Source organism: Micropterus dolomieu, linkage group LG06 (genome assembly GCF_021292245.1).
Source record: "Micropterus dolomieu isolate WLL.071019.BEF.003 ecotype Adirondacks linkage group LG06, ASM2129224v1, whole genome shotgun sequence".
NCBI lineage: Eukaryota > Metazoa > Chordata > Actinopteri > Centrarchiformes > Centrarchidae > Micropterus > Micropterus dolomieu.
The window spans coordinates 8769431-8795839 of record NC_060155.1 but is presented as its reverse complement, the minus strand read 5'-3'; positions in this window follow the sequence as shown (position 1 = coordinate 8795839).

Genomic DNA, 26409 nt, shown 5'->3' with positions numbered 1-26409 from the left:
AGGTTCTAGCTTATCGATACTGCTATGAGACTTGCAGGTCCTATGATGTAATGTTATGTCTCGAGTGTCAAGTCTGATTTAATTTGAAATGCAATGGATAAGAAAATCATCAGGCTGCAGTCTCTGCCTGCTCTCTGCCTGCTCTCTGCCTGCTCCTGCACACACACACACACACACACACACACACACACAGCGGCAGCAGAGTGAGGGGCTGCGCCGTTGCGGTGGAATACGGTGAGAGTTAAGTTAGCTCCAAAGTACTGTAGCGTTAGTTGATGACAGCTACGCTCGTTACTGTACATAAGTACATGCAATAAAACCTTCACGAGTAAAAAGACAATACTTTATCAATACACGTTACCTGCAGTCAGCGGGAGAGGAGGAGAGACTGATACAGACTGATGTTATTCTTTCTAAACGTCACTCACTACTTGTGATGTCAGATAAAGTTATTTTAAAGTTACTTTGCTGTTGTAAACATTAATGTTGCTGCTCTAGAAACATTTAGTTGTATTTAAAATATTAAATTAAGAACAAACAGGCAGTTAATATGTACACTTCAATATATGTTTATTTATCGCAAGTGATATGTCATCTCAATATATAACGTTTTCGCATATTGAATATTTTCCTCATACTGTGCAGGCCTACCTCATGCCCCTTGGGTCTGGTCTTTCCAAATAACCATCACTAAATAATAGTAAAGTATCGATAGTGGTATCGATAAAGAATCAGATCTTTAAGCAGCCTCAATAATATCAATATCAAAAATTAACGATCCCCATTCCTAATAATAACACTGGTAAAAATATACATATAGATAATTAGCACATCTTTGATTCAAGTTTGGTATAAAAATCATGTCAAAAGCACATCAAGATGACCTCTAATAATCATAAACATCATGTGCAAATTCCTCCTTCCTTACTAAAATTATATGAAGAATCTTGTTGCCTGGAAATAGAAAAGGTGCTGTACATTGCATTTATTTACACAATAATTATTAAAACCTTCCAAATTATGTGACAAAACCTGCAATGGTGAAGGTCTGGTGTACAGTATGTGTCAAGTGTCAAAATATTTGAAATGACGGTGGATTACTGCTTTAATCTCCACACTGGATTAAAATGCCACAGACAGAGTCTGGGCAAATCCATAGCTCTCGATTCAGCGAATAGCGCTGGCCCCTACGCATATGTATAATCTGTTTAGTATTCCCGGGCAGGTCCAGTGCATTTCCTTCAGATGCTCATCACCTTTCTCTCCATCTATTGAATTGTAATAGGATATTTAAATTTAAAGAATGATGTTACACATTGGGGGGGGAAGAAACAGTTCCCTGTGGTGGCCATTACTCCCCAGACTAATGGGGGAACACAATGGAGAGATATACAGTGAAGTGTTATCTGGTGAAAAATGTTTGTTTTATGCATTGTTATTTTTACACAGTAGGGACTGACTTTTCTTTTGTGCAATGTTAAAAGCTTTTAAGTCTTACTTTTGTTTGACATCATAGACCCATTTCCACATCAATAAGCACTACTGTAAATAGGAGGATCAAACCAGCAAAGATGATAATTACATTAAATATTTTAAAACCAAATCCATTTCCAGACATATAAAAGCCTAGCACAATAAGCTATATGCTACAGTACTTACTTCCATAAGCCAATTTTCTATCTGTGTTGAATTAATTCTTGTACAGAAAAAAACCCCCAAAATTCCCCATAGGCCTCTGGCTGATTTACATTCTCATGTTTCAGGCCATCCCCCTTACACTTTCCACACTTAAGGAAAACTTCACCAATTATTTACTGCATGTTGTCAATCGTAGGGCTGTGTCTTTAAATCACTGTTAAATAGAGGTTGAGAACAAAATAATAAATATACTGAATCACAATTGCCAGCTGACCACCTTTCATCCAATATATTCTGACCTTTGTGGATGATGGAAAAAGTACCCTGTGGATTTGGATACATTTGGTCTTGTTGTCTCCTGTTAAAAAGCATTAGTAATATACTAGAGACTTTTATCACAGCAGACATTCTGACATTTAGCAGGAAAAGCACAGCAGGTGTAATTAAAAACACTGATAACCAATTTAGGTGTCTAGTTTCAGGGTCGTGGTATTGTGCATGCTGGCTTACTGAGACAATTGATGGAACAGTGCTAACCTTAACATTATTAGTTACACCTGTGCTTCCCACGCCAAGACAAGTCAAAATGTCTGCTGTGAAAAGGTCTGTTGGAGTTGAAACCTGTATTTGTACTGCATCATAACTTCCTACTATACTGTTATCTGCAGTAGACTTTATGGATTACTTGACATAAAATAAAGTTGATTACTGGTTTAAAGTTCATCAATGAGGAAATGAAAAGACAGTAGTTTTGTTTCCATTAAATATTCTAAATAAAATGTTTGGTGCAGGTTTTCATTGTGTGTATATTCAAGAGGATGTAACATAGATTATATAATTAATAGAGCACCTGTAACTACATCATGTCTTTTCATTTCTGCTTTCCACCGAAGAAGCCATTTGTTTTTTCTATTGTTTATTCTTCTCATCTCTCAATCAACCCAGGTGGCCGTACTACGAAGGGAGTTTGACCTACTCAGATTTAACGGGGTTATCAAGCAAAGGTTGACAAACTCTGACTCCCCACACTGGTGTTAAACAGTACTACGACGGTAAATAAAATGTTAGTTGTTGTTTGAGTTGGTGTTAACTTAATTAGAGTTGGTGCGCATTCACTTAAAAGTGTCTTGCAGGCAGAGTTTTTTCACAATGACATATGCTCCCATATTTTCCCCAGAAGAATGCCCGATGATAGTGTCAGGATATGAGGAGTGTAAAGAAATGTTAATGGCCAAATGTAACACTGTGTCGGCCAAAAAATACAGGTTAAGCTTGTTGGCAGTGCAGTGTTCTTGTTGTAAATCTCTACTTAATATTTTACTCTTCTTTTATGTATAATATGATTAGGATGTAAAGGAAAAACTGCATGAGGTTCACTGTAATAAAACCAGCCAGAAGCCAAGGGAATGGGGTTGGCCTAATAATCCGAGGAAAAAACTTACACACACACACACACACACACACACACCTCTGCTGTGTATTATGCATGCAGTGAAAAACTGTAGTACTTCTCAATCGGGTTTAGCAATGAGGAGATACTTGTGACTTCAAACTACAATCACCATATTATCAAATGCATTGCATTTTTTTTTTTACTTTAATCTCAGGGAACTTTTATAACAAGTCAGGATGGCATCTAAAAATATTTTATCAAGTGGTATGTATTAATTGATCTCGTTAACACTAAGTACAGATGTGGTTTGTAGTCCACGTATATGGGTAACTTCAAGTTAACCACAAAGATAACCTGCTTGTAGCAGTTTAGAGATGCAGCGTAAATTGCTATGACAGCATACCTCGGTTAACACCTATCCACCTTTTTGTTTCGGGTTAACTCCTGAAGTTACCTGGATAGACCAGGTACCTCGCTTCGTAGTACAGACCACAGGTATCCCAATCCAGCCATGAGCGCATTCACATAAAAGGGGCGGTGTTTGCAGCAGATTGCAGCAATCACAAACATGGACAAGTTTACCTGCAGCAGAGCATCACATTTTACAAACAAAGAGCAAACTATAATATTAAACAAATTCAAAAAAGCTAAACACATAATCCAAACTAAAAGTAACACCGCTGCAGCTGCCACATGCAGGAAGACAGAAAATCGCTGACTGTGTGAATGCGTTAAAAAATCTGATTAATGTATTTAACACATTTAAATAAATTAACTTCATAAAGCAAAAAAACAAAAACCATTCATGCTATAAAACGTGCTCAAATGTGGTTTGAGTGTGGCTTAAAGACATCTCAACAATTACTGAAAACATTAACTATGCCCATATAGCAAAAGGTGGGGTGCTACATAAACAGTCTCTAAATGCAACCTAAAGTTATAAGCAAATTCATATATAAATTGAAGTGGTAAGTAGGCTTACTGCCATGTCTTAAAAGTACAAGTGAAAGGCTTTAGTGCTTCAATCAGTCTCAGTAAGATAATATCGGTATCCCCGCAGCATTCTTAATAGTATAAAATTGTCTGATCTTCTACAGATCGTGATGTCATTTTCCAAGAGAACGTATTGGTCAGTAGGTGTCATTTTAATAGTGTTGATCTCTATGTCTCAAACATAGCCTGCTCTGGAGAAGATTAGCCAGTCGGCATAATTTACCATGGCAATGTATGGTAAGAAGTGAAGTGCCGCTGTAGGACTGAAAATCTAGGGTCAACATCAAATCCAATCCATCAAAAAAATCCATTCAGGGTGCTGGTATTGTGCATGCTGGCTCACTGTCACGGTATACTGGGACGCTTAATGGAACTGAGCCATTGTTAACACAATTTGTTTCACCTGTGCCTTTTCTGTTATGACATGTCAAAATAACTGTTGTGAAAAAAGTTGACATGCTGCATCTTAACTGGCATAAACTCTGCATATACAGAGTCTTTCTTCAAAAATATAGGCTGATTAAAGGACAAAAACAGGAGCAAGAGAGAGAGTTGACTGTTTCTGTAAACTAACACTTTCCTTGTTATTTCCCGCAATGTATTTTCTCAATTGCTAAATATGGCCAGCATAGTTACTAATGTTAATTAGCAGTGCTAATATGGGAATTTAGTAGTGATTGTAGACATAGGAAGGGGTCTGGAAATGCGGTTGATGACATAAAAGATGACATATCACATAAAAAGAACAAAAAAGACTGACTGTGCAGTCCCTCACGTAATTACCATTACTTGTCATTTGTAATTATAAGCGCTCTAAACTTAAGCATGTTTTCCTTTCTACTTTGGTGAAACTTAGAAAGTAAAAAAAGGCTCATTCAATTCTCCAGAAAACTCAAAACTTTAAATCCTTTCATAAAGCTTCTTTCCCAACAGATGTGACTCCATTACAGTAGACAAATATATGATCAAACATATGATGTTGATGTGAGGAAATTTACTTTCTGAATTCACTAGACATCTTGGATAATTACCTGAGTGCCTGAGTGTGCTGACAAAAAGCTTATATTTACATGTGATGACACCCAGCAGAGCAAAAGCAGAGAAATATTGTCACTTTTTAGGGGCATGCATAAAGCAGTAGAGGGCCAGTTGGTTTGAAAGTAATGTATATGGCGCTGAATAAAAAATAAAATAATATAAGCAGAATAAACCAATGGGGGCAATGTAAAGCTTTTATGATCCCTCTGAGCTCATCAAGTTCACTGTAGTAGTGAAATGTTTTTAAATACAATAGGATAGGATAATCCCAGATTTACCACCAATAGTTGGATAATTTTATACAAATATACAAATTAAGTTTGATGGCAGTAACCTTCGAAGAATAACAACAAGAATAACAACATTTAACCTGTGACTAATCGTTATTGCTGATTTATACTCAGTGCCAATGCAGGTGTGGTCATTTAGCAATGTGAAAATTAAGGGTGCTGAGATCTTAGGGAAAGTAAGAATTTGCTGGTTGCTCAGTTTTGAATACAGTCTGTCAGTCAGTGTTGGGTTATGACTCGGACCTTTCCCTACCTTTAAAGCTGCACTAATAAATCATTTTATATAAACAACTCAGACTAAGACTCATACTGACAAACCCACAGAAAATTATCAACCAACTGAGAGTTTTAGTGTCTTTTAGCTCATTGTTTTAATTTTACAGCCGACAACAAATGTTCTGGTTCACTCACAGCTTTCATCGACATCGTTTCCAGCTGCTGCAACAAAATGGCTCTGATAAACCCACTCCACACTAATTTTCTCGTAACAAACAACAGGCAAAGTTAGCGACTAGCTGACCAACGTTAGTCTATTGCCCTGACTGCTGTATTTAGCTGCTAAATCTGGAGACCAGACCATTGCTAAAATGAGAGCGAATGTTGGACATGTTGGTTGGACACAAACCGAATAAATGCTAATGTTGCTCTGTCACTACTGGATGTGTAACCAGGCAACACTTTTGCCATAACAACTTGAAAAGGTGATAGCATGTCAATGTTGTATTCAGAGCTTGATACCTGCTCTCAAGAGGTCGAATAATCAAATGTTACTCCTTTAAATCTTGGGTAGGCTACGTTGGAGAAACTAGCTAGAGACAGCTAGATATTGAAAGTATCCAACTGAAAAAATCCCAACCCGTCCCTTCAGGCCTCCCTCCAAAGCCACTCCCCAAAACACATTTTAATGCGCAATGAGTGCATGGGCAGGTAGGCCAGCCATTCAGACTGAATGAAATGATTGGCAGCCACAAATAGCAGATTTATTTCATTTTTGTGTAATAGCATTTGATTAAATTGCCTACCCCAGTTTTAAGTATAACGGTGGTTTTAGTTGTGCAGCCTCAGTCATACCTTAGCCAGACCACGAGTGGATAATGAAGGACTAAGCTCATTTCAATTAAATTCCATACAAAACCATACAGTTAAGTTTGATCATTCTTTCAACTGTTTCTGTCCAAAACATATGTTGCTAATGCCAAATAGTTAATTCACATGTTGCAACTTGCGAGTCAGAGGGTGGACTGTTATATTTGTTGGACTTTTTTAAAGCAGCAGTAATAGACAGCCAACAACCAACTCTTTTTCAGAGTGAGTGGACAGAGGTGGTGAAACAACTTCTGTTAATTTACATACCAACACAACACACATAATGGATAGAAGGCTATAATTATCACTGGAGATAAAATGCCGATAAACAGATGCGCATTCAGCATTAAACCACTATTTCCATTTGTCTCTCCCCATGGTCAACTTCAGACCTTCTTTATTTTCAGATTCAAGTCTTTAAAGTTATTGTTACCTGTCTTCTTTTGAGATCTTTTTTAAAATTACATTTTTTAACATTCACATTAGCATACCTAAATTAGCATGCTGGATATATTATGCTATGTGGAGTGTGCCATTAAACAACAATGCAAAAACAACAGAAAAAATTTAATTATAACCTCAAGAACAACGTCACAAATTATTATAATGAAATTAACAGTGCGCATGCTAAATGACCCAAACAGTTGAGTCACTGTAAGGCAGCTAATATGTTTAAGTTCACCAATCTTCACATCTCTTGCGTTCCAAATATGTCACAACCAAAACATCAGGGAGCCTTCTTCACATCCATCTCCCACACAGGAGTCAGCCAAACTACAGGGAAGCTTTGTACATTTGTCAGTGTGTGAGAGACAGAAACAGAATTTTTCACTGGAAGAATACATGATGATAAATGATTGTATGAAAGATAAACCATCTTTCAAAGGTTTGTGTGGAAAACGAGAGCCTGAGAAAACTGTCTATGTGCCAATGTGTTTGCTCTGACACTCGTGAGGTTCCGATACAAACTCAGTCTAGACAAAGTCAGATGTTCACCATTGCAATGATGCTTTATGTCTACAACCTTCAGTTTTTAATGCAAATAGGCTGCAAAAGAAATGCTAATAATCTTTTAGCAAAGAACCATAAAAGAAAAAAACTTTTTTTATGCAATGTGACACAACACGAAAGGTGACACCATATAAGCTTAAACAGACACTGTATAGTACAGAAAGCAAAAACTTATCAATTCCAGTACATGTTTGATGGATCAAGACAGAAATTAAATTTTAGATTTTATATGAAACTGCTTAACTGCTGTGTATTTTAATGTTAATGTGAGAATTACATATTGTATGCAACTTTATGCACCTAATTTGCAACAGTTATTATGTTTTGAAGGAAGCATAAAGCCGCCCAGATTACATTTATATTAACATAATGAGGAAATGTTATTAAGTATCATTCATTTGTTTTCTGACAAAAATATCTTATTTTAAAATACAATATCATAGTGACTACAGCAAAAAACCTTCTTATGGTTATGTTTAGGTACTGGACACACTTATTCAAAGTTAGATAATGATTGAGGTCTGGTTTCATACAGAAAAAGTCCACAGTGACTTGAATCACAAAACAGAACCATGATTGTCAAGATTTAAACTAAACGATCATCTTTCCGAAACCTTAACCAAATCCCTTTTGTTGGCAGAACCTAATTACAGGCAGGAGTCTGGATGCAAACCCCAGACTCTTGTGTCAAGGTTCTGTGCTCTGTATATCCACCTTCTACCCCAACTACTTAAATGTGATTCCAGTGTGGTACATAAATTAACTATGAAAAAAACATTGCCCATGAACATAATCTAGGTGCATTTGACATCAAAAATTAAAATCTGTACAGCAAACAACATCCTCTACTGTTGGACCCTTGATTTAGGAGAAACTGCACACACACACAAAAACAACCTTAAATAATAAAAAATATGACAAACCTCAGGTAGAGCAACAATGGAGGGATAACTTTTCCAGGGAATAGGTGCCACATGCAGTGCTTGAAGTGGGCCAGTCAGGTGTGTGTGTGTGTGTGTGTGTGTGTGTGTGTGTGTGTGTGTGTGTGTGTGTGTGTCAGAAACTGTTTGTGTCCAGGGTGGGAGGAGTCGGCCATGTACAGAGTAGCTGTAGAATTACAACGTGAACAATTAATTACAATATGCATAAGAAGTAAATTCATTCATACTTCATCCAGTATTAAATAGGCACAGTAGTTTGGATAAATTACATCGCTTGTGGGAACTTGTGAAGTGAAAATGGAGAACCAAGTGTCTGTTGATTCCATTTGTGGAGTTTGTTTTTCTTTCATTTCACTGTATAATCACTCTAATTGACACTATATTCTGTTTTTTTAATTTATTCATTTTATACTGTCTTTTAGTAACTTTAGTCTTCACCTGTGATCCTGCAATATGAAATCCACTTGTTGCCATGAACCAAGCATTTTCTTTCAATAATATGAACCTTAGTCACAAAAGAAAGAAAAACACAATCCCAGCTGTTAATAAACTGCATCTAGTGAGCTCTGATTTCATAGGAAGCAGTTATATATTTTATTTCTTGGTAAAAAAACAAAAAAAACAATCACATTTGGAGGACCCCAACTTTAATCCTTTGGTGCTACTGTACATGCATAGCCACACCATTAAGTATTTTTCTTTCACTAACTTTTAGAATTTGGCACTTCATGGTGGCATAACTCCATGTTTTTTTTATTTAAGCTAAGATTTCAAACATTTGTTTACAAGCTGAATGATGCATTGCTAAATTATTGTACAATTTATCCTCAACTCTTCTTTACTGTATATTTGATCTGTTGCCTCTTGACATATGTACAATTTTAGCCACAAACCATCATTAGTAAAGAAATCACATAATGACAAGCAAGATTGTTTTGGAATTCTGTGAGTGGTTCAACATTTGGAATCATATGCACGAATCTTCTTATCATAATATTTAGCCAGGTTTAAAGGAAATATGGCAAAATCTTTTGACAGCATTGCAGCATCCAAACGACAGAAGGTGACTAGAAATGAGAATCGGTGCACTATTTGCTAGACTCTCAAAATCTTAATGGTGATTGACAGCCATAAACACCTACATACATAACGTGGAGTTCAAAGGGGTTCATTTGCATCCACAACAAGATAGTTTTTGACAATTTCCCAGCTGCTCACTGTGGGAAACTTTCTAGAGATAATGATCCTCCCTGACAGATTTGGTGCAATCAAACTTGTTTCAGCAGGTTCTGTTCATTGCGCATACTCCACACTAACAAGGACATTTTCAAAGCTAGGAACTGAGAATGTGTGCAACTAGGAGAAAAAAAAACTCGTGTGTCCAAAAGAAAGTTTAAAAGATGATAATGCTGTGGGAATGCCATGAGTATGTGGCAGCACGAGTAAGTGGCAGCACTCTCAAATGTCGAGCTATGTTCTGACAATCCAGTTGAGCACCTATATTAGATTAAAGCATTAAATTGTGGGGTTTGTCCAGTTTACCTTTACGATTTTCAGATGACCAGCCCTCAAAGACAGATGTAACTGTCAACAGGAGCTGGCATGTTTGAAGTTTACCAAAGGACGAGAGAAAGCCAGGCAGGGAAAGATAGAAACAGAAACAGATGGAACGAGAGACGCCAGTGATTCATAGCATGTCACAGAGCCTTGTGATGGTGAGGGGGAAAAAAGGAAACTCATCCTCACCCCAAGAACAGTGCACTATTCTCTTGATCATTATTCCAACCACATGTGGTCTGCATGTTGATGTGATGTGGTGTTAATGTTTGAACTGGTGCACCATACATCTCAATTTGTAACAACAAATCTAGGTCCACAGTTTGAAGGCTTATCAGACACTAAAACACTGCAAAGCTGTTCACTACATGAGATAATAACGTATATTACGAGAAAGGACGTTTCTAGACTGTCACTGGTGATTGACAGGCATTTTATCATGGCAGCATTGATTTTATTATTGCAAGTCCAATATCCCATCTTCCATAGTGTCTCTTTAGCTGTTAAATGCTCCACTATGTTCATCACATGTGAGAGTGAACCAAAACAAAAGAATCAAGTTGGGGCCGAAGAGCTGAACAATGACCTGAAACTTGCTCTAAATCTAAGCAGCTAAGCAGTTTCCTGAAACAGCTGGGCACTGTAGTAACTCAAACACCAGTAAATAGTGCATAATTTGGAGACAATTTTTACCTATGGATTAAAATGTATTTGGTGCTATAGGTGAGTATGTTCAGCAGCTGGATGATTTAAATGGGACTGACTCAAAATAAACTGTGTTCATGGAAATGAAGTAACATGTCACTCAATGCAACAATGCATTTTAAAAAGGTGCTATTATGCTTTCTGGCTTTTTCCCTCTCCTTTATTACCTTTTTTGTATGTAATAGGCTTGCAAAGTGAAAAAGCCCAAAGGGAGTTCCCATCTCCCACAGAAAACTCAGACTGAACTGCTTGAAAACAGCTCGTTTGTAGTCCAGCCGCTTCCCTTTCATCGTTGTGACAACACAGGGAAGAAAGCTAAATGCGCTTCATGTAAGGCTTGCCAAGCGGCTACTCCGACACGCCCTCAAAAACACCGGTGGAAAAACACTGAGCTGCAGCACACACCTCTTCTCTCCCTTCCAAACACTAGCTACCCTCCAGGCAGTCAGTGGACATAAAGTTGTTACTGTGATGTAGAGACAGAGCTCAGTTATAACTTTATGGATGAAAGATACTTTTGTTACAGATTAATAACTCACCACTCTGAAACTCTTGCTGCAGCCAGGCTGGTCGTCAACAGGTACAGCTGAAACAAAGCCCTGTTTGCTTCTCACTGACCTCTCACTGTTTCCTTCTCTGCTTCTGATTGGCTAGTAGTCTTTAACTAGGAACTGCACATGTGCAACTCCCAACAAAGATCATTTAGAGACAAGATGTATCACTTCATAGCTAAAACGAAGCCTTCAACACAGGGTGAAAAGAGGAGCTTCAGCAATGTGCAGTATGACAACACTTGTTAGAGGAATCATTTCATTCCTAGTTTTGGCCTTTTCATGGGATTTGCTGACAAGAAAATACATATTGTCACTTGGCTTACCCTACAGAAAGCAATAAATGCTGTCTGATATTGACCAACGACTACATTCCAGTGTTGTGATAAAAGCAGAAAGATATAAGCCAACAGGGCACTTTAGCACTTTAACTGATAACACTTCAAATTCCTTACAAACTATAATACTGCTGTGTAATTGTAGAATAAGAAGCTTCTCACTCCAATCCAACTGAGTCTTCAGATTGCAATCCTTTTCCAAACACAGCCAGGCCAATCGACAGCACAATTGATTTCCTGATTAATGTCCTGGCCCACCTACTAGCATTGAAGCCTAGAGACATAATTTCCTTGTGAGCATGATCAATAGCTGCATCAACATAAATAAATGCTGGAAGAAAAGAAATTCTGTTTAGTTGGGGCACCAAGGCCAAAAACCTAAGTAATAGCTTTTTACCTGTTTGTCTAAAGATAAATTTAGGATCTCAAATTGGTTTTCTGTCTGAATATTTTCATGGAATTAAATTACAGAGTGCATACTGGCAAAAACAAAACAAAAAAGTGACAATGCAGAAAACAAAACAGAATTAATAAAAACAATATTACATTCAACACTCTTGTGTATAATGTTTTATTTTAAATTAGTCAAGGTAAAATTATCTTAATAAGCCAATGCTTATAATGTATTGCTAACTCAAAGACATAACGGCAACAACTGAAACACAAAGAAAAACTAATCAGCAGTCAGGTGCAAAACGAACAGAAGAAGTGCAAGCTCGACGTGAGCATAACATTTGCTGGTGACTACATCGGTACATGGAGGTAGGGAAGTTGCCTCGGTGCTGGACTGCTGACCTCTCTCTAGCTTGCCTTTACATGATGAGCAGAGATAAAATATGCAGTAGGCAGTCGTCTAATTTTAGCTTCCAGCTCTTTCATCATCACTTTCTAAGTTTTTTACTTTAAAAAGGTCTTTTGGACTCATCCTCATCTCATCAGTGTAAGACAGATTTGTGGTTTTAGACTTTTGCCTGAAAAGGTTAACATGGTCAAGAACTGTAAGGGGGGAAAAAATAAACACATAGTTGACACACATTTAAAGTCTAACTGAAATCACAAGCCTCACTTTTTGCAGTAAATAGCCATTGCCAATATAGAGATCTATCTCATTTTGTAACCCTTTAAAACAGCCAGACAAGCTGTTTCCTCCTGTTTCTAGTCTATAGGCTGAGTTAAGCTAAAAGGCAGCTGGCATTAGATAACAGACAAATGTGATAGTGGTACTCTCTAGTAACAAACAGAGTAACATACAGAGCAGAAATCCATGCTGTTTATCATAAGTGAATCAAAAGCAATCTTTCAAATGCACACTGATTTTTAAACTTTACTGCATCCAACACCAAAACTTCCACAGTAGCTATCTTTTATCGTCAGAGTCCCTGGTGTCGCGAACCGACCCTAAACAAAAACTGTGATTCATTTGTAGTACGCTCAAGACCAGTATTGGTTCCAGCCACTGATGACTTTGAGAGAATAATTAAAGTGCGGCCTAAGTGTTGCTCGGGGATATTTTACATGCAGTAGAAGGGATGGGACGGGGAAGCGGCCAGAGATATTGATTACTGCTGGGATTACAGCACCATGAGCATCGCTCTCAGTCCAACAATGTAATCATCAGCCTTCTACTTGTAATGCACAGGTCGCCACAGCTTTACCAGGGGAGGGAAGAAGAGAGGCAGAGGGAGAAGTGAAAGTGGACGCAGAACAGATGGATAATGTTTCATCTCCCATTGTCCTTCAACTCATGATGAATTTAAGGTTGAATTTGCGGACTGGGAATTTGTTTTCAAATAAGGTTTAAAGGAGCTGTGTGACACACTAATTACTTGGATATCAGTGCCTGGTGTGTATTTATGGTCAAAAATATCTTTAAGAAATAATTGTTTTGTCTAACACCTGCTCTGTTAAATAAATTACATCCATTTCAGTGGAATAAGGCTGTATTCTTCCAAGGGTTTAAGCCGATTGTTTCTCCCTTGCTCAGTGACTGTCACCATGACTGCTAGCTCTAGATTGGATTCAGAGAATGCATTGATGTAAGTTGGCAGATACTTTTAAAAAAATGCTCCTGTTTGAGAGTTTAATCTTCAAAATGCATGACAGTGCTGATCCAGCAGTTTTCCCTTACTTTTTCACAAATATTTTCCACTGTTGTCTATCTCTCAAAACTATCAACTTTCTGAAAGAGGGGTGCATTACATTAATCCTATAAATATTTTTACCCTGATATCTTTCAGACATCTGGATTTGTTGTGGAACTTGTTGTGTAGTCAGTAAGATGCTTCATCACAATCTGATTTTCCTTCTTATAGGTAATCCTAGCACACAAATAAAACAAAAGCAGTATGGAAGATGTTATCACATTGCACCTTAAAATCTGAATGCATGTGAAACTTCTATCTGGGTATCTGAATGGGGAAAACACATTAATGTAAGTCGTAAATGCATGCCGAATACATAATGATTGGAATGAGATCGAATCTGCCAGACCACATCTGGAACATTGTGATCACATCTCAGCAAGGTATAAAAGCCATCCATACTGTGTGATCACATTCTCAAGAAAAACATCTATGCTGCAAGTAGAAGGATCACCAAACTTTAAGCTCTTTCTGCTACCTTAAGCAAGCCAGAATTAGCTAGCAGATACTTCCCTGCTAAAAGTGATGACATCCATCCATGTCACTGTGTCCTTCGACCTGTAACACCACCACCATGTTTGTTGACAAGTACCCTCCCTCACTCCCCTTCCTCAAAATGTGGGCAAAATCGAGAGAATGCTTATTTACACCAGGTCTAAATGCAAAAGCCTGTGGATTGGATGTCATTTTGAGATAATGTTAATACATGCAAATACCAGGTGCAAATGGGGCTTGTAAGGACATTTTTAAACGTACACCTGCATTAATTTTTTTTTTATTAATTAATAAAATAATTAATTTTTAGGCCACTTGGAGTCATCTCAACAAAGTGTAAACGCTACATTTTCACCATCTAATGCTGATATAGTAAACAGTTACATATCCAATAGTACTAGCAACAGATACATTAGCATTAGCATTCATTTAGAGTCCTGTTCCTGTAGTCCAATATTCACTCTGAGTTTTTGTCTTCACCAACTCTTGAGAAAAGGGTTGTTGCTTACGTTGTCCCTCTGTTGTTTAAAGTGAGTTTTTAGAGCATTTTCACTTAAAATAGCTGATATCTGCTGTTGCTGGAAAAAGATGTTGATTAATGCAGTGAGATTCAACCAAAACAGTGAAGTAGTGGTTGGTAAAGACTTGATTGGTAATTATTGTTGGTTCATTAGAATGACCACTTTCACATTACACAGTCATTTGATCCATCCAAAATGTGTCTAACAGCAGCTTTAATTCTCATTACAAATATATATCTCTCAGACTTAAGAAATCAGACATGTGTTGTTGTGGAAATACAGTAAAGTTTACTTTCTTTTTAAACTTTCATACTGTATCTGTGACAGATTTTTAAGCCATTGCCTTTTGAGATTTAAAGTCACATTTGTCAATGTACAATCATAAAATTCCCATATAAATATTTGACATTATTGTGGACGCTGCACAGTCAGCAAAGTAATTGTTCTTTGTTTGAATGCACCTGCACTTTGAAGAAGAAGTGCTTTCGGGACGGTCAAGGGTATTTCTTGGAGTTCTTTGAGGCGCCGTAGCCCTGGGGCGTCCCTTGAAACAAGCCCCCATCTGAGGCAGAGAAGCCGGGACATCTGAAGTAAGCGGGCCAGGTGACATCATGGTGTTCCTGTCTTCTCCTTGCAAAGTGTCACACTTGCCAACTGTCTGGCAAACTTTCCTGCAACTTCTTGACATGAATGATTATATAAATGTTACTGCTAAGGTAAAAGTGTGCTGAAGCCGAATGCTTAGTCTTCTTGATATGAAGTCTTTGGTTTTATAATATCTGAACATATTCTTCATCTGTATGCAAGAAGCAGTGCCGGGATGAGCGCCAGAATGAGCACCAGAACCGGAGTAGAGTGAACCTGGCTCAGCAGCCTCCCAGTGAACATGGACCAGGACCAAAGACAGCCTCTGAGACAACAGAGGCCAGTTTATTTTTTTCTGTTTCAAACAACAAGGCTTGACTTGACAAGTTATTACTGTGATGTTATACTGTGTTGAAATAAATTAACTAAATTTTCAGTCTCCTTGCTGGTTGTTCCGACACATTCAGAATCATTATCACTTGTTGTAAACAGGTGGCTCGCTTAGGAGAGACTAATTATTACAGTTTTGTATTTTCTGTAATGTACCACAGTGTTAACAATGTTACTTATAACATGCTTTCTCAGCCCTGAAGCTCAAACCATTTTCTGATGCCCTAAAAATATATGTTCAAATAATTAAATGTATATATTAAAGGGGCTATATGTAGTTTTTCAGTGAAATCATCCATCCATCCATCGTCAACCGCTTATCCTGCGGGGGGCTGGAGTCAATCCCAGCTTACATTGGGCGAAAGGTGGGGTACACCCTGGACAGGTCGCCAGTCCATCGCAGGGCCACACATAGACAGACAACCACTCACATCCAAACCTAAGGACAATTTTGGAGACACCAATTAAGCTAGCCTGCATGTCTTTGGACGGTGGGAGGAAGTCGGAGCACCTGGAGAGAACCCACGCGGACACGGGGAGAACATGCAAACTCCACACAGAAAGGCCAGGGCAACCGGGGTTCAAACCCACAACCTTCTTGCTGTGAGGCGACAGTGCTAACCACTGCATCACCGCGCCGCCCTCAGCGAAATCACTCATTAATAAATAAAATTTTTACTGCCTTTTTGTCAATGGGCTGTAGCCTCACTTAGAAATAGAGTGCATGCCTGTTTTCTCTGTTGCTTGGAACAGACACTATTCTTCTATTCTTTAATGTGAAGGTACAAGGCTGGGATGTACCAGCATAGATTAGTTCAACCTCAAGCTGATAATAATATTACTGTAATGTTGCAGTGGGAGTTTACCTGAGTTTCCAACATGTTGTGTGAAGCTGTCTCTCTGCCTGTCTATAGCCACTCTCACACTGCCTTTTTTCCGGGAGTGTTGTGCCAATATGCAGCTCGCTGCGCTGTATGAAAGGTACGGAGCTGGTGTTGATATGCCTCCAAGCAGGGAAGTTGAAGTAACCTGAACATGTAGCCTGAACATGTCTGGAGAAGTGCCACAGCCAGCATGCTAGTGTTTCCGCTTTTATTGCGGGATCTCTGTATGAAAACGGTTGTGTGTCGGATCATGCTCGCTCATGAGTTCAAGAATACGCACACACCTGGTTGCAATCTTAAAACCGCACCACAAGTGGCTGCTGAAAACTACACATTGCCCTTTTAAACATACAACAACTATTCAACTAATGGCTTAAACTAACAGCCACTAGTTGACTAGGAAAATCTTTGCGGGTAGCCTTGAAATTAAATTAAATTAAATTAAAACAAAGTGTACATCTTGCATTAATGTTTATTTGTGTGTTGCATGCTGGGACATATTTAGTTACTGAATGGATCCATCACCAGGTGGCACCTAACCGTGGGTTTATCACAAGTGGCATCCTCAAGCTCTCAAGATTGAAGCCAACGCGGAATTAACTTAAAACTGCATTCTTTCTAACAGCCAGCAGGGGATGATTCCTGCGGTTGCAAAAAGAAGTCCGGTTCCATTAAAAAAATAATCATAATGAGTTTATGGTCTCAAATCGCTAGTTTCAAGTCTTCTTCAATACAGCATGATTTTCATTTAGTAAATTATGGTCACATTTATAAAAAATTAGACAATAAAGCAGAGTATCAGAGAAACTCAGGAGGATTTTCAACAAACATAACATCCCTGTGTTTTTTAAACCCAAGAACACGCTAAGACAGATGCTGGTACACCCCAAAGACTGCACACCCAAACACAAGAAAAGCAATCTAGTGTATGCGGTCCAATGCAGTGAGGAATGCACAGACCTGTATATTGGGGAGACTGAACAACCACTACACAAACGCATGGCTCAACACAGAAGGGCCAACTCCTCAGGTCAAGACTCTGCAGTCTACTTACATCTGAAGGACAGAGGACACTCGTTTGAAGACCACCAGGTGCACATTTTAGACAGAGAAGATGGAGGGTTTGAAAGAGGTGTCAAGGAAGCCATCTACACCAGGGTTGAGAAGCCGTCATTGAACAGGGGAGGGGGTCTACGCCACCACTTATCCCCCACTTACAATGCTGTTCTTTCATCACTTCCCAGGAAACTCAACAAACGTAACCTCTTGGCCTCAGGTGAAGATACCAACGATGGTCGTTCAGTCTTGGCCACCGGTAGTCTTAACGACTGTAACGACTGTCCACTGAGGTTAAATAGCTGAGTTTCCCTGCCAGTCAGTCAGAACTGAAGAAGTTCTTTGGATGAGGGACGAAACGTCTTCCAGTATCTTCAACCAAGTCCAGTTGCCCTTGATTTTAACCTTCGTTGGATAACTATGACCTGGATGACTGAGAATCTTCATAGACATAGACAATAAAGCAGCTTTTTCTTTAGGGCGGGACTACAAGTTGCTACCATGGCTACTGGAGTGACTCTTATCTGCTGCACTGTGTAAATTTAAACAGCACATTTGAACAAGCTTATTACTAGTCAGGTGTTCATTTTTCCCAGTAATTATTTTCTGTGTTAAGCCTGCTTTAATCTAGTCAAAATTACCATTCCTGTTGAAATCACTGTAAAGTGACTTACAGATGTGCCTACCTAACCAAGCTCATCCAAACATGATCACGTCTGGTGCCTGGTTTGAAAAAATGAACATGGCAGCGGCCAAAGTGCAATATTCAAGTCTTTAGAATGGTAGTCAACAAACCAGTGGGTGACGTCAAGGTGACTATGTCTACTTCTTTTATACAGTTGGTGGTTTATCATCAGTAAGGAGAGACCGCAGTGTATGCTGTTAATACTCAATCCAGTCATGCCTGGTGGTGGAGGTAAAAGAGATCTGGATCCTGTATAATGACACAATCTAGCCTCATAGGAAGAAAGGGGGAGCTACTTTCCCTCAGGGCAGTGGGAGAAGAGGTAGATAAGCATCCTCTGTGTGGCTCCCATCTGACTGAATATGAAAATGAACAGATAAATTGTTGGTGTTTTTAGACGTGAGACACTAAAACCCCAATATCAAATCAAATATGATATTTTCATGTGAAGACAAATATGCAAAGGACTCAGACCTTCCTAATATGTACCTGTAAAATTGATGAATGAATGAATAAACAAATTTGGCTTGCAAAAAGTGTCTCTCAACTCAAACAAACAAACAAAAAAAAAGAACCAACAAAGGCTCCTCAAAACATAACACTAATTCTAACTGAGATACAGCTGGAATGTAAGCACCGGTAATTGTGTTGGGTCACCCCTTACAGATGCCAGTCAGTGAGATTACACCATTTGTTTAAATACAGCTTGGTCAAAAGGATAAAATCAAATCAAACGGAACTGAATTGCCCCCTCAGTTTCCACCCTTTGTGTGTTTGCGCTGGCAGCAGAAAACAAGGACAACTGGCACAATGTTGACAATCATCAAACACAGATGTTCAAACCCATGCAAAGGTATTGCTGCTTATTTGGTTGCGGTCCAGTGTGCAGAGTTAGATAATAAAACAAAAAATTATCATATGTCATATGGTCAGAACAAAAGAATGGAATTTTCAACAGGCTCTCGCAAAATCGAGCGAGTTTCCTACTTTTAAAACATTCCTGTGTAGAAGGTATAATCAACTCTGTGTTAACATCCAGGTTATATTGCAATTTGCGATCAATTATTGCTCTCCTCAATACAACAAAATGAACCTGTTATTTGTGAAACTGAGCAAAACATCCGTCATGCTTGATCTGCATCGCAGAAGACAGAAAAAGTAGATGTGTGAATTTCTTTGTTTAGGGAAAGGAGCGTCTGCAAGGCTTCTCTGAGGTGGCACTTGTCATTGAAGGAGTAGAGAGAGCTAACCTGGGGGCCTGCAGATAAGTGAATCTAAAGACCTCAATAAAGCCTGAGCCAGGAGAGGGGGAAGACGCAGGCAGGTATTAGTCCATCCATCATTTCCTTCACCCGATCAGAGAGTACAAAAATATACCACTCTCATCTAATCTGCCTAGTTCTCTCTATCTTTGTCACGTGTGGCTTCAGATAACCAGTAGAAGCTGATCCCCAGCTCACTGTTGAATAGAGGTGGTGAGCGATGTGAGTTTACTACTAGAGGGTCTTCTTCAGTCCTTCTCCAATGCTAAAGGAAAAAAATTAAAACCTAAGTTTCTTTTATGTAGTTATGTTCTTATTACATAATTATTCATGTAATCAAAACATTTTACAAATCAGTTTCATTGCAACATCATTAAACACAGTCTGGTAGGACAAATGTGACAAATATGAGTCATCAGATGAACACATGCATAGTAATCACACCCAAAGTTTAAAAATGATTTTATTATTCTGTTACCCTAATTGGTTATCACGGATTTTACTGAGTCATTTAAATGGTGAGATTTGGAGAGATGGCAACATTAGAATTGTCCTTAAATTCATGAATACATAAGCAGGACTGTGTAGGTAGCATTTTATCACATTTGATTGACAGTGGTCTGGTAACTAATGCAAAAAAAACTACAACTGCCATTAGATTGTGATTTAAATGTTTCCACATCATAATTGGTGCACAGAAGCACGTGACAATTTTGACACATTTTTTTCCAACTGAGATCCGCCCACTTCACATCAGTGAAAGCAGACTTATGGAAATCTCTCAAATGAATGAACCAAAACTGTTCCAACTTTGGCAGAACTGTGTGTTCATGTCCTGTATGACACCATGACTCACATTAACAAGCTGGTTGTATGTAACACGTTTCAGGGTCTTTAGAGGCTGGGTATGTGATTCTGGAAAAATCCAATACCATGACAAATGTCATGATATAGAGAGAACAACGACACAGTAGTAGTGTCTAACTAACGTTAGCTTAGTTGTGGGTTAGTAAACTGGTGCTACAGTTGCTGCTGCGAAGCTAACAGGCAGAGAGGAGAAGACGGTTCGAGAGCCAGCACACCGGCTCCAGAAAGCGATACTCACAACTCTTCTGCTACTACAGCTAACATCACAACAACAGCATGTCTTGGTGACCTAAAAAGGAAGCTGAATAGCTGCGGGAAAGTAATTTAACGCAACCTGACACACAAATCATGGCTGAAACGGCTTGAATAGTGTTGTGTGTTGTTTGTTTTTGCATTTACAGATCCAAGGCTTTGTACAAACACCACATTTTTTATTGAACGCACACACAGAACAGACAGCTAACTGACCGTGAGAGATTTTCACTGAATTTGAAAAAAAGATGTGTATTGGATTAGAAGTGCATAACCCAACCTTTAATGACGCTTACAACAAGACCAAAATTACTTTTGCTATCATAATAAGCAGACATGGAGTAAAATGTCACAAAATATTTTAAATTAGATTTTGTACTATCAACATGCTTTCAACTTCAGTGCAGACACTCGATGCATTGTGGCAGCTGGTGATACACTGAAAAACCGGTGGGCAGATGATGAGCCACACAGGATCACATGAAAAGGTATTTGCAAATTTTGACTGTTTGACATGTCTAACAATGGCTGGTTCTATAGAAAGAGATTTAGAGATTATCCATTCATTTTCCCTACACTTTGACAGTGGCAGACTAATTGTGTTATATATTAGGGAATTTCTCTGTCAAGGAAAAGCAGCAGATTCAAACCTAAAGCTAAATTATGAAATGACAAACACGTCCTCAAGAAGCAGAGGTGACAGATTGCCAATGAATGAATCATTCCTTTGATAACGTTAGAGCAAAAAAGCATGTGCAACACGTCTGACTTATGCATACATCAACATGCAGTGGCGTAGAGGCAGTACTTGGTATTCAGCTGTTGTGCATCAAAGTGGCACTGGAAATTTTGTAATTACAAAGAGAGCACAAACAAATTAGTGAATATGTCTGCCAAACATGATGGTATTTAATGGTGGGTGAGTCAGACTTTTCTTTGATATCAAAGTTGCTGGAATGTTAAGCTTATGGGCAGAGAGCTCAGATGTGTCAATATTAAAAAGTAAATCAGATTTGTTTATTACGTTGTTATTTAAAAATCTTTATAAATATAGGCTTTTTGTTCAAATGTATTACTTATTTAAGTTGTTAACCAAATTTTGAATGGTGTTTGACAGAACATTTTCATATTCACAATTTCAATTTAAATACTTGATAGACAGCATAAATATACCATTGCTATTGTATAGTATGATATTTAAAAAAAAGTCTCCCCAAATGCCTACATTGCCACCCATCAAAGCATGACAGGAAATGTTGCTAAGACTTGCTGTAGAAAGATCAATAACAAGCTGACCTTTGTCACAACCTACACAACATTTAGCGCCTCACTTTAAGGTCATTGTAAGAGATCCTGCTTGTTCCTGCCCCATTTGATCTTTTATTGTGGGCTTTGATGAAGAGTATTAAAACAGGTCATGTGCTTTATGTTCCTCTCTGTCCCATCAGCAGGCACACGATGTTGGCTTCACTAAAACTCAAGCCAGAGGTCGACATCAGTGAATTAATTGTGGAGCCCGAGATACGCTATTCCCAGAGAACATATTGATCCAAGGATGTTGAATATGCTAAACGTTTGTCTGACAGAGGTGCTTTGAAAATCAGCCATACTACATCCCCAGAATACCAGGAGTGAATCCGTAGGGAACTCTGTTAAATTATACTACTAATAAATGATGCAGAATTGTTGTCATCAAGTATTGAATGATTTGATACCAGCAATTACAATGTTAAATAAGTACTTGATTAAAATTCCTATGTATATATGTATCTAAATACATATCTCATTCTGAAGATGCGTGTGCACACATTCTCCTGTTCTCATCTGTATGCTTGAGTGTATGTACAAATTCTTATGTTAGTGCAGGTTTCTCTTTTCTATCTCTATAACTTTTTCCAAAAGCCTAGAAATCTTGTGATTATATAACTTTTAATATTTGCAATCATTTGTAAACAGTTGTTTCTCCTTAACTCATTTTTCATTGTAGTTGTAGTAGTTCACTGTTGTTGCCTTTTGTTTCTGGTGACATCTGCTGGTGTTGAGTTCAGGGAAAACTTCACAAAGTAAAGAATAGGCTAGGTGGTTAGAGGTACAGGTTACCCCCATTTTGTAAAAGTTTGGTCCCTGCCAAATCCCAGTTGATGTGTGTCTGACTGTCTATCGTGTCATACATACCAAGTGCCTTGAGGAAAACATATCCAAAAGAACATGAAATAAGCTTTGACAGTCAATATTTGAGTTTAGACAAACAGCCTTGTATTTCAGCAAACCAGATTGTTTCCACCAGCCACAAACCCTGCAGGGTACCATATCCATATTTGATGTTGAACTTTATTCTGTTGACCTGAGTGCCTATGAGTCTAGAGTCTGTCATTAGTCTGAAGTCTGAGTGAAAAAAAGTTCTTCAGGTTCCAGCAGTGTGAAATGAAATGACTGTAAAACCTGTTTAATTGCCTCCAGTTCCATCTGAAACCCGTCTCAGGACTTTTGTTCCACTGCAGAGTGAGACGCCCTCACACTGTGCAGCCTTCTGTGATTGAGAAGACATGCGTTTGATAGCCAATTGATGCTGTGGGAATCCCTGGGAGGGGAAAATGTGGAAGTTTCCTATTGATTCTTGGAATCAGAGTATCATGAAATGTAGGTTTTCAGATCTTTTGGAATTTTAATTATTAATTCCCCACTGTTTGTTTCAATGTCAAATAGGAGTTGCTGATTTGTGGTGCACATTATGACATCAAACAAGCACCTTCCAGCAAATTACACTTGATCACTTATCACCTGTAAACTTCCCAATACATTGTTATGGTGTTTTTGAATTCCTATATGAATATTATATCCATTTGTATCAACAAGAATGGTAAAACACTAGAGAACAGTACATTTACTGTGAATAAAGAGGTACTCCACAAATTTAGCACAGATTAAAAATAGAAGTCGGTACAGATGAGAGCTGTAGAATGAGCCAAGTTACAAAAACCCTGGATCCTACTTTCCCATAATGCAACTCAATAGCATCTTTCATCATATAGTCCTTATCTGGTAAACCCACACTTCTATCAAACTCCACATCCTTACGTTGTAACACAGGCTGTCTGTCAAGAATTTGTAGTGTCTAAGCCTAAACAAAGTCACTCGAGTCATTTTCTCAGACTTGCAGCAGCCACAGAAGACATTATACATGTGTTTTCCACAAGCGGCAACATCCGGGGTGACTTCACTGGTTGCAAAAAAGAAGTCACATTTAATCAATGACAAAATGACCCTACTTCTCACTCAATTTATTACCTCAGTAAACACCTTCCTAATGAGTTTGTGGTCTCAATGGCACGTTTCAAGTCTTCTTTAATTCAGCCTGTTGTTTTTATTATGGTTCCATTTATATTAAAATAGTTAAATTGTAAAGTAGCTACGCTTTAGGGTGTGACTGCAATGTGAGCTACCACAGCGACCTGTCAATCAAATTAGAGGCAAATCGTACACACTGTTTTTTTACTAGCCAAAATTTGCATCCCAAATAATATCAGAGTAAACGCAAATTGCGGATGCAACTTATTAACCAAGCTAGCTAGCTCCACCTTCTCATGCAAATATGGTCACTTCTGGTTCCAAAAAACCAAGATCCAAAATGTTGAACTTGAGGAGTCCATTCCATGGTTTTCGCAGGCTAAGAGGTACTTCCTGAATGGTAAGTTGACATGTAAACTGGTAGAGGTCCCCTTTAAAGACTCTCTTCATACTATGTCATCCTCAGCCTAATCTAATAACACGTGTGAGGGAGGTGTGGAAGCCTAGAGTCCTTTACAGCTGCTTTTCAGCAATCCCATCACATCTGCACTATTTGATTAAAATCCATCTAGAAATTACACTCCGCCCATGTATTCAGCTTCAATCAGAAATCTGTCGCATTACTACTGTTAGGCAATTCACTTAATTTACTTCAGCTACTCATTACATTTTATTAAAAAATTGTTACAGTACCATACTAATTATTATCTATACCTTGAAAATTATAACGTGTTTGTTTACTTACCCCAAATCCATCAACAACTTTGACAACTGCAAAGCCTCCCCATCCACATGTAACATCTTTTGAATTTAATAAAAGATACTGTGATTTCAGAAGCAGCCAGCCTATAGTTAGAAGGTACTGGCCATTAAAAGCTAATGTTAGCTTAGCCCTGGTGACTATTGATATACGCAAGAAATTAAAATCAACCCTCATTCAAAGCTGTTAAGACAGTGTGGTGTCACAAGCGACTCAAATTGTTTAAGTAACGCAGCGTTCCTGGGATAAGTAATATAATTATTAAATTTCAAATGAAAATCGCTCAAACTACTTGTTACTGAAAAAATAATCACATTACTATAACACATTTCTGAATAATGAGTTACTACCCAATGCTGTACACTACCGAGAATAAAGACACTCTGCAGTTTCACTGTGAGCTTAGTGTGACTCGGTTGGATTTTCACCATACAGAAGAAAATTTGAACCTCAAACTCTCTGTCACCTCTGCTGTTTGGAAACTACAGACTGCAGCTTTAAATGTGGTAAGTTAACAGAGAACAAAAAGGAAAAAAACATCTATTGCAGAGGGCGACAGAATACTGTCAAGCACAGGTCAGAGCTAATGAGAGAATAAACCTAGTAGCATTCAGCTCATTATGCTTTTCCTACAAACTGGGTCAGAATCAAAGGTCCATTGGGGAAACAGTGCTAACCACTCAGATCAGAGTGGCCAGAGCACTTTCTCTAATAGGCCTTTGAGAGGCCTCATTAGCCACATATATTTGAACTCAGATCTGAAACACGTAGCAAACGTCAAATTTAAAAATACCAGACTTAGAATGCACACAAACAAGAAATGGATACGAACGTGCAAAGACTTGCAATCATGCACATACAATTTTTGAAGAAACACATACACACACATACTTACATAGAAGCACTTGCTCTCCTGCTATAAATGCCATGTTTCCTGTAAAAAGGTACAATACAAAAAAAAACAATAACTAATATCAATATTTATTTATTCTTGCATTTTCATAGGAAGTCGGAAAATTGTTAAAATAAGTTGATTTGTTATATTTTCTCATTGAATCATGATTGTTAGATTTCTGTGCTTTTATTTTTTTATGCTCTTCTCTCCTATTTCGTTATGCATTGTGCTTTCCAGCTACTACACAATACAAACCAACCATTCCTCCAACTAACATCATTGTCATGCAGCAATGTTGCTCTCAGTTCAGTCATATTCTCCCCTCACATCTCCGTACCAAAGCCCCCTCACAAAGCCTTATAAAAATCTGTGCCCCGGGAGAGAGCAAACTGCGGAATACCAAAGCTTGCCAGGTGCCGCGTTTAGAAAAGCAGGACTCTGCTTAAACAGAGATGCATTATTTAAAAGACAACTGAGAGGCATAAATAGAGTGGATGCATGACAAGGCCCTACAATCTGTAGCCCCTAATAGGCCCCCGGTGGTTTTGATGTGGTCTTCTTGTGCGAGATCAGTCGACTCGGCCCCCCAAACATGCTGTTTGTCTTAGTATGACCTTGAGCAGCTATTTCCCAGTCAAACCACGATAATTTAGCTCAGTCGGACTGCCATCTGAAATCATAGAGTTGCGTTGAATAGCAATAAATGCTATTACCGTTACTGTATTGAGCACTGTTGGCCATGCCTCAGAGGTCCCTCAAGACTTCAAGGTCATGTCAATTAGAGATA